The following is a 14,226-nucleotide window of genomic DNA, read 5'->3' as shown; positions in this document are numbered from 1 at the left end:
AAGCAAGCAGAGTGGCAGCAGCACTGCATCCGAAATGCCAGAGACACCAGTCTGGGAAAAGTGAAGGGAGAGTGAATGGTGTGTACCACACTCAGCCTTGACAGGATGGACTGCTGGCATAATTTAGGGCCACCTGAGGTACTGCTGAGAGATGCCAGCCCTGGGGACTGCAGGAGGGTGACAGCAAAAGAGCTGCTTCCCGCTCCTGCTGACACACCCGTGCACAAGGAGCCACACCACCCTCCGCCCTCCCTCACAACACAAGTTTTAGCACCAGCCCCCAAATGTTAAAAAAACCACATTTTTTTATAGTTATTCAAAGCATAGCCATCTTTCATTTCACAACAAAATATAGTTTTGAACTTGGGGGGAGGAGGTACAGAAGTCCAAACTGAAAGCTCAAATCTCCGTATCCGCTCATCACAGTGTCAAAGATACAGCATTTCAGTTTTCATTCCGTGTAACCGCTCTGAACATTTTGGTATAGAAAGTAACCACTCCTTCTACACAGAATTTCCAGCTTTCGGCAAGGTGGAGCAGTTTTTAACATTGACCTGACTTTCCCTCAAATTTGCCTAATTAATCATTCCCTTCATAGGTTAATGTCCCATATGAGGCTGGCATTGACCATCTCCAACAAAGCATGGAAAAGGTCAGCAGAAACAGATTTCCAAGGCCTTGAAGGGACTCTGTGGGCAAATGGCTGCCACTATCCAACACTGCAAAAGTGTAATTAAAGGTAAAAGGGAGAACCAGGTGGGAGAGTTACATGATCTCAGGATCCTTGCCAATGAAAAACCACAGCGAAAATATTTAGTGAGTACTCCAGGCCCACTGAGTCACTGTTTTTGGAAGGTAATACATGAAAATTTTACATAAAAGTTCTGCTCATGGAGTTGTACAGCACTGATAGACTCATAATATTCATATTAGTCTGCTGAATAAGAAGCCCAAGTTCCCTTATTTTTGCATGGCTGCAAGCACTGTAAGCACCCAGAAGGCTTTCCTTCAAGAGTGAAAGTCCAAGTCCTCATATATATGTGTACACACAAGGTCACACTGGCTGCTCAGGTTAGATAGCTCGCTCTCTCACCCCTCCTGAACTGTATGCTAAGACACCCCACATGAATTTACAACACCTTTCCAAATAATTACCAATTCTGTGAGGTGCCGAGCACAGGAGTTTAATTCAGGAAAACATTTTTTGAACCAAGACTGCCCACAGGTGTTTAAACAGGCTCAGGACCAATTGCCTTATGCCCCACAGACGAACACTTGCTGGCTGCGAGATCCAAGATGCAGTCCTAATAGATGTCTGCTCCACTTCGTGTGCGTCTGCAGTCTAACCGGGAAATCCATAGCTTCATGCAGGAAAAGTACAGCCGACTGCGCCAAAGCTCCCGTGCCGCGGTGTGCTCCGGAATCCACTCCATCCCTCAGCGGCTCCAGAACCTGCTCCATCCCTCAGCGGCTCCATTAGCCCCTCCGGAGTCTTGTGTCCAAATATCCCTTTACTTTGCCTACAGCGAGGACAATTTCTATCAGACAATGGAACTTCTACAAGCAAACAGGCCAAGCTGACAAATGCATAATGGATACGCTGAACTCTCATTAGAGCACTGGATCTTCGACAGCCTACATGGTCCATCATCTACATTAAATACTTTTCTTGAGTTAAACAGACGCACAATAGTTACCTGTCTATGTGGAGACAGTACTTACTTTCTTTCTAATTGTACATTTTGCAGCCTTTAAGCAAGAGCAGAGTGCTCTCCTTAAAAAAAAAAAAATATTATTATTATTATTATTGCTATTGCTATCACTATTACCACCTTATGCTTAGAAATGTTTCTTTGCTTTCCTTTCCTCAGCAAAGCAAGAGCAATTATGTAGTTTCATCCATTCCTCTAAAGGGCTATAGAAAAATGTTGCTTTCAAGAAAAAAAAAAATGATAATTTTTCACAAATACATAAAACAAAATACTCAAGGCATTTTTGAGAGGCATTCTCACATATTGCTGAAATTACAGGCAATGTGTGAAAATTTGCATAACAAATGTGACAAGATGGTTACTTAAGGGACTGAAACAGAAGGAATAAAATATATATTAGATACCTCCGTTCTCATTAATTATTATTCTGAATGAGAAATAATGCCAGGAGCAAGAAGGGTGCCAGAAGAAGCGATGAGGAAATATATTATCATGTATTTAAAAACCTTTAAAAGGTATAATAATAATTAGGAAATTATTGCACTACTGATCTTTTTTAGTAGCAGAGCAACCACCTGTTCACACTTTTATTAATCACTTCCTCGCCTTTTCCTTAAAGATGGTCTGTGAAGATCATTAAAGGAAAAGCTACCTAAGTAAAAAGGAGGAGAAAGAATTCATGTTATGTAGGCAGAAAAAAAAAAAAAGCCTATAAAATTCATAACTTTAATTAAGAGTCACATGTGAAAAGGCAGTGCTATTTTAAGACCAGTTCATAGCAAAACATAATTTGGCTTCAAACATAAGCGATGGAAGAGAGTCAATATTATTATTATTGATTTTGTTAATTTGCCTCGAATGTCCTGCCTTACCCAGCTTTGTCTTCCCAGTGCTTCCTAAAATAGCATTGCTGTAGTTAAGGCAGCTCTGTGGGGCCTGCTCCGCACCGAGCGCCCACGCAAGGCGGTGGCCGCAGGAGGTCTGGTCTCCTCCGGCAGCGTCCCGGGCTGATCCGCAGCAGCACATGGCCTCAGACAACATCCCCCGGGGTGAAGTTGCTGTTAAGCTGGAAAACTGCAGCCTTCCTATTTCAGGAGATAATGCCGGTTAATGTATGCTTGTTGTCAGACACGCATTCGTCTCCTGAATTGCACTGCCGTATGCGTGAGAGCTGCACAGGCCCCTACTGCTCACCTCATTCCTGCCTGCCTCCGGATGGAGATGAAAGCGCAGAGGTCCCGCAGCTGCCGCTGCGGAAGGGTGCACGCCGGAGCGGAATCACGGTGGGTGTTTGCGCACACCATGCTCCATAATTGCGGCAAGCAATTTCACAAACATTTCTCATCATTCCCTCCTCTAGGCTTTGAAACATTTACGCTTTATTTGTTCTAAAACAGAGAAATCCATTTTTCTATCAATCTCTTTCCTTCAAGCCTCCCATGGAAGCAGCACAGAATTACCTATTTGTTCTTGGCTGCAGTCAAATCTTCTCTTGGGTTTCCCCAGAGATTTTGTCTTGGCCTTCCCTGGAATCACCATCTCCCACAGAAAGCAGCACTTGTTAAACGCAAAAGTCCGTGTCCATTTTCCCCATTAGTCTCCCTTATGTTTCTTTTTTTCTGTTCCCTCTCTTGAACCTCTTCTCTCCCAGCTTAACCATTGGGAGGCAATTTCCTCACTGTTTGGGCTTGGGAAACACTTGGGAGCGCTGCTCCTCTGCCCGTGTGCTCCATGCAGCAGCTTCTGAACTCAAAAATGAGTCCAGTTGTTCCACTGGGAGGCCACAGTGTAGACACCTCCACCAGTCTCATACCATTCTCCTAGTCCACCCTCACATGGCAGATGGATAAAGCTTTGTATGGTCAGAAACAGGTGAGACAGAGAAACCCGGTATGCGGTGGCACTCCTAGCTCTGCAAATACCTGTTACCATTCCTCATCCTCCTGGAAGTAACTCCATTCCCTGACATCTCTTTCCACTTTTAAGCCCAACAGCTGGAGCAGGCAAGCCAGAGGGTAAAGGAGGTGGAGGGGGAGACAAAACCCCTCGCACAGGGTCCTCTGCCAGTAAAAGACAGAGAGGGTGCCAGTTTATTGTGCCGTTGCGTGATCCACCTGCGAGAGGAACCGAGTCTTCACTTTGGGCCCTGTGGCACGGCTGCGTGCCCTCACCTCCTGCCAAGACCCCGTGCGACGCTTGGCACCTACGTCGACCTGAATTGTGAGCCGCAGTTCACTCGCAGGGCAGACGTTTGGGCGCTGCAACGCAGGAGCCACACAACTCCATGCCAGTGGGCAAGAAATGGAGTTTCATTGCATCTGCCTCCCATGCTGAACATGAGCAGAGCAGTTAGTGAAAGCTAAAGCCATTTAAAATCATTTTAAGAGGGAAAATAAGGCCCTTTCTGGGGATATTATTTCTAAGTCATGTTTTACTCTGCCATTAATACATTTTTGGAACGCATGAGAGCTCCTTGCACCCAAGGCAGGTAATAACGGTCTATTAAATGACACCATCTCTGTTTCCTAATGCTCTATCAAAGGTTCATTGATGAAAATAGCCATCTGGCTGCTCTCATCAGCTTTAAGGAATTCCATAAAAGAATGAAATATGCTTTCCTCATAATTGCTTTTGTGTAAGATTTATGACAATGAGACTAACGAATAAACTGGGTACTTGCTGAACAAGACTCAGATTTAAGATGTGCTGATGCAAATGAGGAAGTGTCCAACTAAGAGATGCATTTCTTGGGAGAAATTTGAAAATGTTTGCAAGAGCCACAAGTTACCGCATACACCTGGCTATGTTCACTGCTGGTGTAAACACATCCAGCTCCAGGGAGGCCAAAAGTGCTGCATCGGCTTGCTCTCACGGTAAATTTGGGTCTTAGAGGCCAGTCACCTCAACAGCTCGCAGCTGAGAAGAGGGCCTGACAGCATCTGGAAGATGTCCTGGGTATAACTATACAGCTGATTAAGCAGAAGCATGGGCTTTTGCCAACCGCACCTGATGATTTTTCACGTGTAAAAAACATCACATGCTTGGGGGAAAAAAAAAAGGTCCCTTAACGCCTGGCAGCACTGTTCATAACTCCTGCCAACAGTAAAAGTCACATCAGTGGGAATGGGCTGTGTGATTAGTGTTGTGGGATAATTAAATCCCATTTGCCAGCTATGCATCTGCCTTAAACAGTCAGAGGTGCAGTGGTCATCGCTGTGCCTCTTTACCATTATGTCAATAATATGGTCCCATGAGATTTTGGATCCAAGATTATCAAAAGCACAGGACTGACACTTAAGGAGATTCCTATCTATTTCAAACTCTGCTATTGCTTTTTGGTGTCACTTAACTTTTTTGTCCTTGCCTTTTTCATCTCCGAAGCAGGAATAATCGCAGAATCATTTAGGTTGGAAAAGACCTTTAATGATTCCTTGCCCAATTTCATTGCCCTTTAGGAGGCAATCAGATACTACTGATGTAAGTGCCGCTTAAATACGTGTAAACATGCCTGTCTTACTCTATATGATAAAGCAATCATTGCGCTCTCACTCAATGCAAACAAACCATTCAGTTATACACCGTAAGGGACTAAAATTGCTAATATATGCACATTTTTGAAGTTGCTCCACCTACATACCTACATGTCCAGAGTAAGCTCAGAGGCAGCCCAGTCCCACACAGAAGTTGAGAGGAGGTGGTGGGCATCAGCTGGTCAGTGCTAGAAGACGTGAATGATGTGGAGTTAGATGCTTCCTAGATTTTGAGTCTAAAAAATTTTGAATCTGCCAAAATTTGAGTTTATACAGATAGATATGCACGCTCTCTCAAGAACACTCTCTCTTGACACTTTGTGTCTTTACAAAGACACACATTGTAAGACTTTCCACATGCCCACAATTGGGTATTATTTGCACCCAGAAAAGCTAACAGCCAGTATCTAAAATTTCACACCAAAGATTTGAAGCTTGCCAGAGCCATAAGTGAGAGCACAGTATAAGAAGGGAAGAGCTAGTCATTTTGGTAAGAGTTAGTACTACAGCTATACTTTTAACACCCTAGTTATTAATTCAGCTTTTTTTTTTTTTTTTTTTTTCCCCAGCTAATTACATCGATAAGACCTTACGGAAACTGTTGCCAAATGTTTAAAACGAGAGCAGTTCAGTTGCTATTTCAGTCCCAGGTTACTGTGGTAAATTGTACATGCATCCATTTGTGAACGTTTGACATATCAGTGATTAATTAATATTAATGGCAGAAATCACTTCAAACTTGCTTTATGCTAGAAATCACACACAATCCTGGCTCTAATCACTCAGCACATAAAGAAACTTTAATTGATAACCCAGGTTTAATATCCATCAGGAATGGATTCTGTAGGAGGAACAGAGCAATGTTCCCTGTAATCATCCTAGAGGAGATAGAAAGCTTGTTCTACCAACATCAAAGAAGATTAGGCAGCAGAAGCCTGATAGTAAAGTAGCAATTATGGAAGGGTTTTTTAATTCTCTGCACCTGCTTCATCAAAATAATAGGCATCTTTTAGCAAAATAACCTGAAACTCAGTTCACTGACTTTCAATTATCTGATGCTGGGAAATGTATCCGGAGAGACATGAAAAAAGGTGATAGACACACAGAGAAATAAAAAGAAGGGGGAAATTGGAATGAGGGAAAATATGAGGGCCTATGTAAGTGGGTGTTATAAATATCCTGTGCCTCAGGCTGATTGTAGAATGGGAATGTTTTTGCTGAGTTAGGATTGTGGCATCAGGCGCATTTGACCAAAGCAGTCGCTGGTGGAAAGCCTTTGACTGCAGTAACCAGCTTACACCAGAGACAGATCTGTCTCATGGCCTCTAAGGGCAATTTTAGGCATCAAACCTTAATGCTAGCAAGGGAAGCATGTGGTAATTTTCCACAAACATTTCAGGCCACATAACTCGAAGTAAAAATTGCTGTTCTCAAATTCCCGTTTATCAGATGGTCTTGCTACGCAAAACTAGGAATGACCCCATAACTTTGTTTCAAAAGATGACTCTGAAGTCAGGCCAGAGCCAGTCTTTCCTGGAAGTGGGAAGGGGAAGAAAGCCCAGACGCAGATTAGGTTTTACTTCAGGGACTGCATCCCCATTTCTGGAAAAGCACGAGGCAGACCGTCAGACCCAGACGTCAGAAGCCTGCCTGGGGCTTAATGCCCTTCTTTGTTAGGCTCTATGGACGTTGTTTGTTTTTTAATAAATCCCAATTTTCTCTGAAAACACTTTTTCAGAGGACAGTGGGCAATTCACTTTAACATTTCATGATCTGCAGCCCTGGAGCCCCCAAAGGTAGTGCACAGCAGAGCTCTTACCAGAGAAAAGCCACATTGCCAGCCCCATTTCCAGGTAGGGTTCTTGCCAGGCTCAGGACAAAATCAAGGACAGCACTTTTCCATCTTTTTTTCCACTTTACATCCCTCTTGAGTTCACTGTGCCCTCTCATGCACATGTCACACCTTCCTCCGTTACATACAACCACACACATCTCATTTTAACTCAGATATGATCCCCACGTTAATGCTGGACAGGAGAGCTGTTCTCCACATTTTACCTTCTGAGCCCTTGAGGCTCCTGTTTGAGCTCCCCTCTCCCAGCAGAAGACCCAAGGCAGAGGGAATGTCCCACCACATCCTCCTCTGCACACCTCCTCCTGACTCTGCCATTCCTCCTGTTCGACCACAGCTCTGTCTTCAGAGCTTTATCTGCAAGGTGGTGGCCTTGTGAGACAGCACTGTGGATGAACACAGGCTCAGGGCAAGCGTAGATTTGCACTTAACCAACCTGCAAAAATGGGCTCTGTGCCTTCCCTTCAGCCGTGCTGCATCCTGGCACACCATATGTCCAGCAGATACTGGTCTGTATGCTGGAGGTTGAAGCACAGAGAACCGTGAACTAACAACCATAGCTGGCAGCGGCTGATGCTTCAGCAAGAATCACAGCCATATCCCACTTCATTCGATTCAAGTAGAAGTAATTCTATTGGAATTAAATGGGAATTTTTGTGTGAATTCCAAATGAACCTTTGTAACATTATCATTAGTTCTCAATACATCTCTTATTTTACCTCATTAGAATTATTGGTAATAAATGGTGGTAACTGGATTGTAATTAAATAGGAATTAAAATATGACTTCCTAATGAACTACAGCAAAGCAATCACTATTTCAATATACATTAATTGCTGTTCTGTTAGGAATACAGGCAACTTACTTTTAATGAATAGCTACAAATTATTATGAATATGTGTCCTGAGCCGACAAAACAGTCTCACATCAGTAAGTGCCTGGTAGATGTCAGCCAGGTGTGCAGCGAGCAGATCTACCCAAGGAACTTGGGACTTGCAGCATCCTAATGCCAATATAGAACACACTGAGATATGAGATTTTCACAATAAACTTGTTTTTCAAAAGGTTGCAATTAATTTGGAAAAAGGCCAGACAAGATGCCATTGGGGCTGCCATTGGGAAGTGGACTAAAAGGTGTGAGAAACCTATAGCAATAATATAAGACTAGTGCATTTTTATGTTATGGGTTCCTGTTTGATTATAAAAAAAGTGCTTTGTAATATGTTCCAGGGTGGTAAACTGCATCTAGAAAACCCCATTTTATTATTTATACATTCTCTCTCTGTATATAGAGATGTATAGGATATATGTATGAATAAAATTTCACTTGGATGAGTGGTCTAGATTTAAAGCCATAGATAGCATTTGCCCCTTTGTATTGCTGGTGAGGATGTAACAGGCATTTGGTACAAGACCGTGCAAGCTATAAGGCATGTTTGTGACAGGGAGCACTGACTGTCTGATACAGGCTTGTATCCACGCTCAGGGCACACTTACCCTGGTTCGATGGGATGGGTGGAGGAGTGAACCCAAAGCATGCTTGCAACTGCTGAGGAATCAGCTTTCTGTTTTCACTTTGAAAGCTGGCAGCACGTGTCCCACCAAGCAGCCTCTCAGCTACCTTCTGTCTCCAAAGTGACTGACACTGGGTTGAATTCCCCAGGCTTCCACAGGGTGTAAGTTCTCCCCATTAACTACTGAGGAATTTTTTCTATACAGGCTCCTCATTCCTGGCCCATCGCTGTCATCTCACGCTGTCAGCTTCGTGGGGACAGCAGCAGTCAGCCACCGCAAAGCTGGGACAGCCGGTTCCCTTGGATGCGGCATGAGCCACCCACACTGATGTGACCTCAAGGCCTCTCTCAACGTGGTTTCATGTGCCCTGCAATATCTTCGTGTCTCCGTTTGTTTGCCACGGCTAGCATTTTACCTCTCATTGTACTGCAAAGTCAGTGTCTGACTCTGACATTTACAATCCCTTTGGATTTCCAGACCCTGCAGGGGAAATTTGGAACCAGGCTCCGGATGGGATCCGCGAGAGGCACAGTCACACCTGTGGGCTCGTCAGAGGACAGCTCGCTGCTCAGGCATCATTGTTACACCCAAATTTAAATCATGGAAATTGAACAGGGCAAGCGAACTCACTTTTTCAATTTTGTTACCTAATCAAAACTCTGAAGCTTCCTCATGCTGGAGAGTGTTCACATATCATCCACTTTCCATATCCAATGCTGACAAAACAATAAGGCAGGAATAACATAAGTCGTGAGAAAACTAGTCTGTCTCATAAATCTTCACAGGAAAGTGGCTGCTGGTTTACGTTATTGCAGTGTGTTGTTTCCAATGAAGTGATTACTGTTAGATGTATTTTTAAATTGCTTTTGGTATTTTTAAAAATACATGACTTTGGGAGTGATAGAAACAAGATTGAGTGGTGGTAGACAGTGCTCACAATATGATTAACTTTTCCCCAGACCAGCTACTTCTGAAATTAAGGTTACCAACACAGCTATTGTCAACTTTCCCCTGTCTGAAAAGGGCTCGTCGGAGTCTGTGAAATGTATGTAACCATCCAATGGCCCACCTAAACCGTCCCCTTGCTTCCGACAAGACACGGGCTTCTGTTCTGCTTCAAGATGTTTGATTAATAATCGCTAGTGTTATTTTAAAGTGTGAATGTGCATGTTTATGCACCAAGCTTTGTAACACAGAGCCTCGAGTTACATCCCATTGTGACTGAGAATTTGTGGTTTCTGTCCGTGGAGGAGAGGGACAGCTTTGTGCGTTAACAGCTTCAACCAGGGCACACACACTTCCGAAAAGGCTGAGCTACCTTTTAGATAAAGTTCATTTGGAAGACATTCAAGGCAATAAATATCAAGTGAGAGGTTTTCTCAGGGCTTTACAAGCCATTAAAACTCCAGGTAGATTTTACCTACCAAAAGCTTCACTTGTGCCTTGCTGAGCTCACACTGTCCTCTTCCTGGGTATCCTCATATCCCTTCCAGCGGCTAATGAAGCCTGTAACCATCCCCAGGCCCACCTGTGGGGTCCCTCGGGACGCTGTGTGCTGCACAGACCAGGCACTACAGGGTTAAGCTTCCTCAGACAAGAAGAGACTCAATAAGAGGCAAAAGGAAAATGAATTAGAGGAAAATCAACAGGCAGCAAAGGAAAAACTAGATTACATTTCATGTACACACATGCACTCTTTTGGCTGGAGGGGCAGAAAATGTAGCCAAAACCGGGCTGTTTATATTCTAAACAGTGCATCAATCCATTGATTAATTTTACACTTTGTTCGTTATGAACCTGGGCTGGAGCCATGAATGCTGCTATGAAAAGAAGAATATAGCCAAAAAGGAACTCTTAAAAAGTTGGCAGCCGTTTCAAGGCGATGTGTCTGGCCAGCAGGAAGGAGATGGCTCCTCCAGGGAAGTGTATGGAGCTGTAAAACCATTTGTGAACCGGCCCTGCTCAGTTTATAAGGTGTGTGACTGACTTAAAGTCAAGTTTCTTGCACAAATTTGTGACTTGTAAATCGAATGATAAAAGTAGTCTTAAGTATCCTTTTTCCAAAAGGGCATTACAAGACTGGTTAAGAATGACCGTATTTCCTCACTAATACCATTAACTTCAGAATTGTTTCCATCCATTACCGAATCCAACAAGGAAGGTTTACCGTAAATTGCTACATGCTGTACAGTTCAGCTGGTCAGCTTTATAGTATAGGAAGCAGAAATAAAACAAAATCAAATAAAGGAATACAATAAAACATCATGGATCAACTTCAGCCTTGGTGCAATCAAATGCAAATGGAAATTAGTGGAGTTGCACTCGTTCACACCAAGGCTGACACATCCCTTGGCCACAGAGCAAAGGGAGGCAGCTGACCTCATCTCTCCATGTTGCTTCCCAGGAACAGCTATGGTGAGCAGGAGCAGAGTACTAGCTCATCACTTTCCAGTTACCTGCTATCTGCTGCCTAAGTGTTTCCTGAAAAGCTTAATTTACCTCAGGATTTCCCTTCCATAAGTGTGTATTCCTTTCAGCAATTTAGGAGGTTAAGGAATGAGTTGGGAAATACTCCTCAAATCTCTCCAAGATAAGCAAAGAGTGACTTTAAATAGGTGGAAGTCTGTGTAAGATCTCAAGAAAATGGGACAGAAGGAGGGGAGAATTCTATCTGTGATATATCTCCCTCTTCGTCCAGACCACATTGCTTAGTGGGGGGATAGGGCCAGGAGTTTCCATTTACAGGAGGTTCAGAAATCCCATCATACTGCTCATCTTGTTTGTGTCAGTCAATAGATAGCACGAATCCCACTCACTGACAGTGAAGTTTACCTCCCATAGAAGACTGACACAAAGCCAGGACACCACTTAAATGCCTAAAATAGGGATCTGCAGAGGCTCAGGGCAGCACAGGTTTCACACAGGCAATCTGACCATTCCCCTGATTGACACACAGTGCTCAGCGATCAACACACGTCCTGGCATCTGTCTGAGTGAAGACTTTGGCTCAACAGTGAATTCGACCACATGTTCAAATTTGGCAACTGCAATGAAAAGATTATTATTTAGGTGAGTTTCTAAACCATTGCTCATCTAAGCCACAGAGCTGCTCCTGCTTAGGTCATGTGACTACCCAACTTTCAGACCTCCTAAGTGCCCACAACCCTGGCATAAACACTTCTGAGCAAACAGGGGTTGAAAAATCTCTGCAGAGGACAAATTCTTTCCCTTCTCACTGCATTTCAATATTGCTAATTGCTAATAAATCACAGATTTCACACAGTCTCCCCTTGCCCAAGTTTTATGGCTAAAGTTTTGTTTGAACTGTGCACTCGGCTGAACAGTGCTCGAGGGTCAACAGAGCTATACCATGTGCTGTGAAAAGTGACGCTTCTTTCGAGCGGCCTCGGTATTAAAATAACTTTTGCGTTAACGTTTGGAAATAACTTTGAAATGAGGGCTTGCACAGATTTGTTTTCTTAGTGCAGCAATTAGCTTCACGAGCAGTGACTGGCTGCAGTACCTTCTGCCACGTCTGACACATTAAACAAATTACTCACTCAGTTCATTAGTTGGAAATGCAGTTTGTAATACCTGCCGAGCTACAGGACACGCAGCAAAGCCACAGATCATCTCAAATAGAAAAATGAAGTCAGGTTTTGCCTCTCCCGCATAAAAAAAAAAAAAGGATGGGAAAAAAAAGGCAAGAAAGATACTGCTTTTCCTACCATGCGGCTCAATCAGTCTCCTCCAGAAAACTGTCCCTCTGCCCTGCTCCCTTTTTAATGATCAGTTTACAGCTCTCTCCTTCCCACTGAGTTGGACTGCCTCAGCAAAAACTCCCGTTGCCTCTGGTGGAAATATCCTCAGCGCTGGTTACTTTTTAATGAAAGTGCGATGTCACAGCCTCAAGGAACAGCTTATTATTTTTCCTGCCAGTTTGTCTCACTGTTGCAAGCAAGATTGTTGCAAGGAGTCTATTTGTCAGGTTTTATGTGGGCAGGCAGCAGCAACAGGACACCTTTGTGGAAAGGTGGAAGCTGAGGCAAGGAAGGGTGTGGGTTGTCCTTCACGCTTGCCAGTCTCCGGGTGGTGCACGGGGACAGATTCACAGCACCAGCTGCTTCCATGGGAGATGGGACAAGCTGTGGAGACAGCACCTGTTGATCTAACAGCTTTTCGCCCCCTCCATCTGTACACAAACAGCTCCATGGCAGGATCTGCAGTCGTGAAGCGTAGATGGAGACACATCTACTGCTGGTCTGAGCTGCTGGCACCCAGAGACAGCCCTTCAGGAGACCAGTCTGGATGCAGACGGTGAAGCTGGACCAGCTAAGAGCACTGGGGCTTTTCATGAGTGGACACATGGATGGCACTGAGTAGAGACTGCCAAGGACCACCCAAACACGTGGGTCTTCCACCTTCATCACTGTCTAGCAGCCCATGCCGTCAGGGTTCTGGTCTGGGATGATGCAACATCTGGGATCTCACCATGCAGGGTACAACATTTAAATAGAGAAGAGGACTCTTAAATGCCAATTAACAGTGAAGCTTAACTACTGATGGCAGGGCAGGAGGACGAGGAGATCTTTGGAGCCTTACCATGCTCTTCCATCCTCAACATTCAAAGCAGCCCTAAGAACAAAGCCCAGATCCAGACAACTTCAACTCCATCCTTGAGCTCAACGTTTCCCCAGCCAAAGGGGAGTCCTCCTTTCTTCAAAGGCACTGGAGCCAGTCACTAGTAGTCACCAGTCAGGAAACACCGTGCAATGAAATGAGCAGGATTCAGGCCAGAATGCTGGGATGCATTTTACAGAGACAAGCGCCTGTAATTAAGCTCCTAAATACATATTCAAGCATCAAAATGGGTGACAGGATTTTCCAGAAGTGCTAAGCAGTGATGGCAGTGGAGGCACCAAGGTGAATCTCAGTACACGTGGCAAACGTGTGCTCATCTCCAGCAGAGCTGTCGCCCTGAAGCAAGCCTTGGATGACTTATTCCTTTGTTCTGTTCAGTCAGATTCCCCCAGGTAGAATTAAAAGATTTAACCACTGCAGGTCAGCTGCTGTCTTCCCAGCCACATTCCATGGATGACACAGGTCTGCTATGCAAAAATTGTGTTGTGTAAAGAAGAGGAGAAAGGAGGGAAGAAATCTAATAAATATCCCATTATTTCCAGTGTATATTATGCAAAATTTGGCATGAAATCTTTATCTCACATAAATGTGAAGGTCACTTATTTGTTCATTAAATTCTCCTCAGTCTACATCATTATGCTCATAGTTTTTCTTATACTTAATGTAGTAAGGGCCTGCCAAACTCATTAGACATCAGCTGATAAATGGATTTGAACTCACAATCTGTTAAAAATCACACAGGCACATTAGAGCAATATTTCCATGGCTTAGAGACCGTGTACATTTAAATCTTCCCAGAGAGCATTTTGAGCATTTTTGATCCAGTGCAGCAGACTCAACACATAATTCAAGTCTGCTTGCTGTAAAAATTTACAGGCTGGGATCTTAGTATCACCAGTCATAAATCAAAGCGGCACACTTAAAAATGCGGTAGTGGCAAAACTGTTGGATAGGGTGTAAACATCATCAAGCTCAT

The sequence above is a fragment of the Chlamydotis macqueenii genome, chromosome 11 (assembly GCF_036417535.1).
Source record: "Chlamydotis macqueenii isolate bChlMac1 chromosome 11, bChlMac1.mat, whole genome shotgun sequence".
NCBI lineage: Eukaryota > Metazoa > Chordata > Aves > Otidiformes > Otididae > Chlamydotis > Chlamydotis macqueenii.
This window is presented reverse-complemented; position numbering follows the sequence as displayed.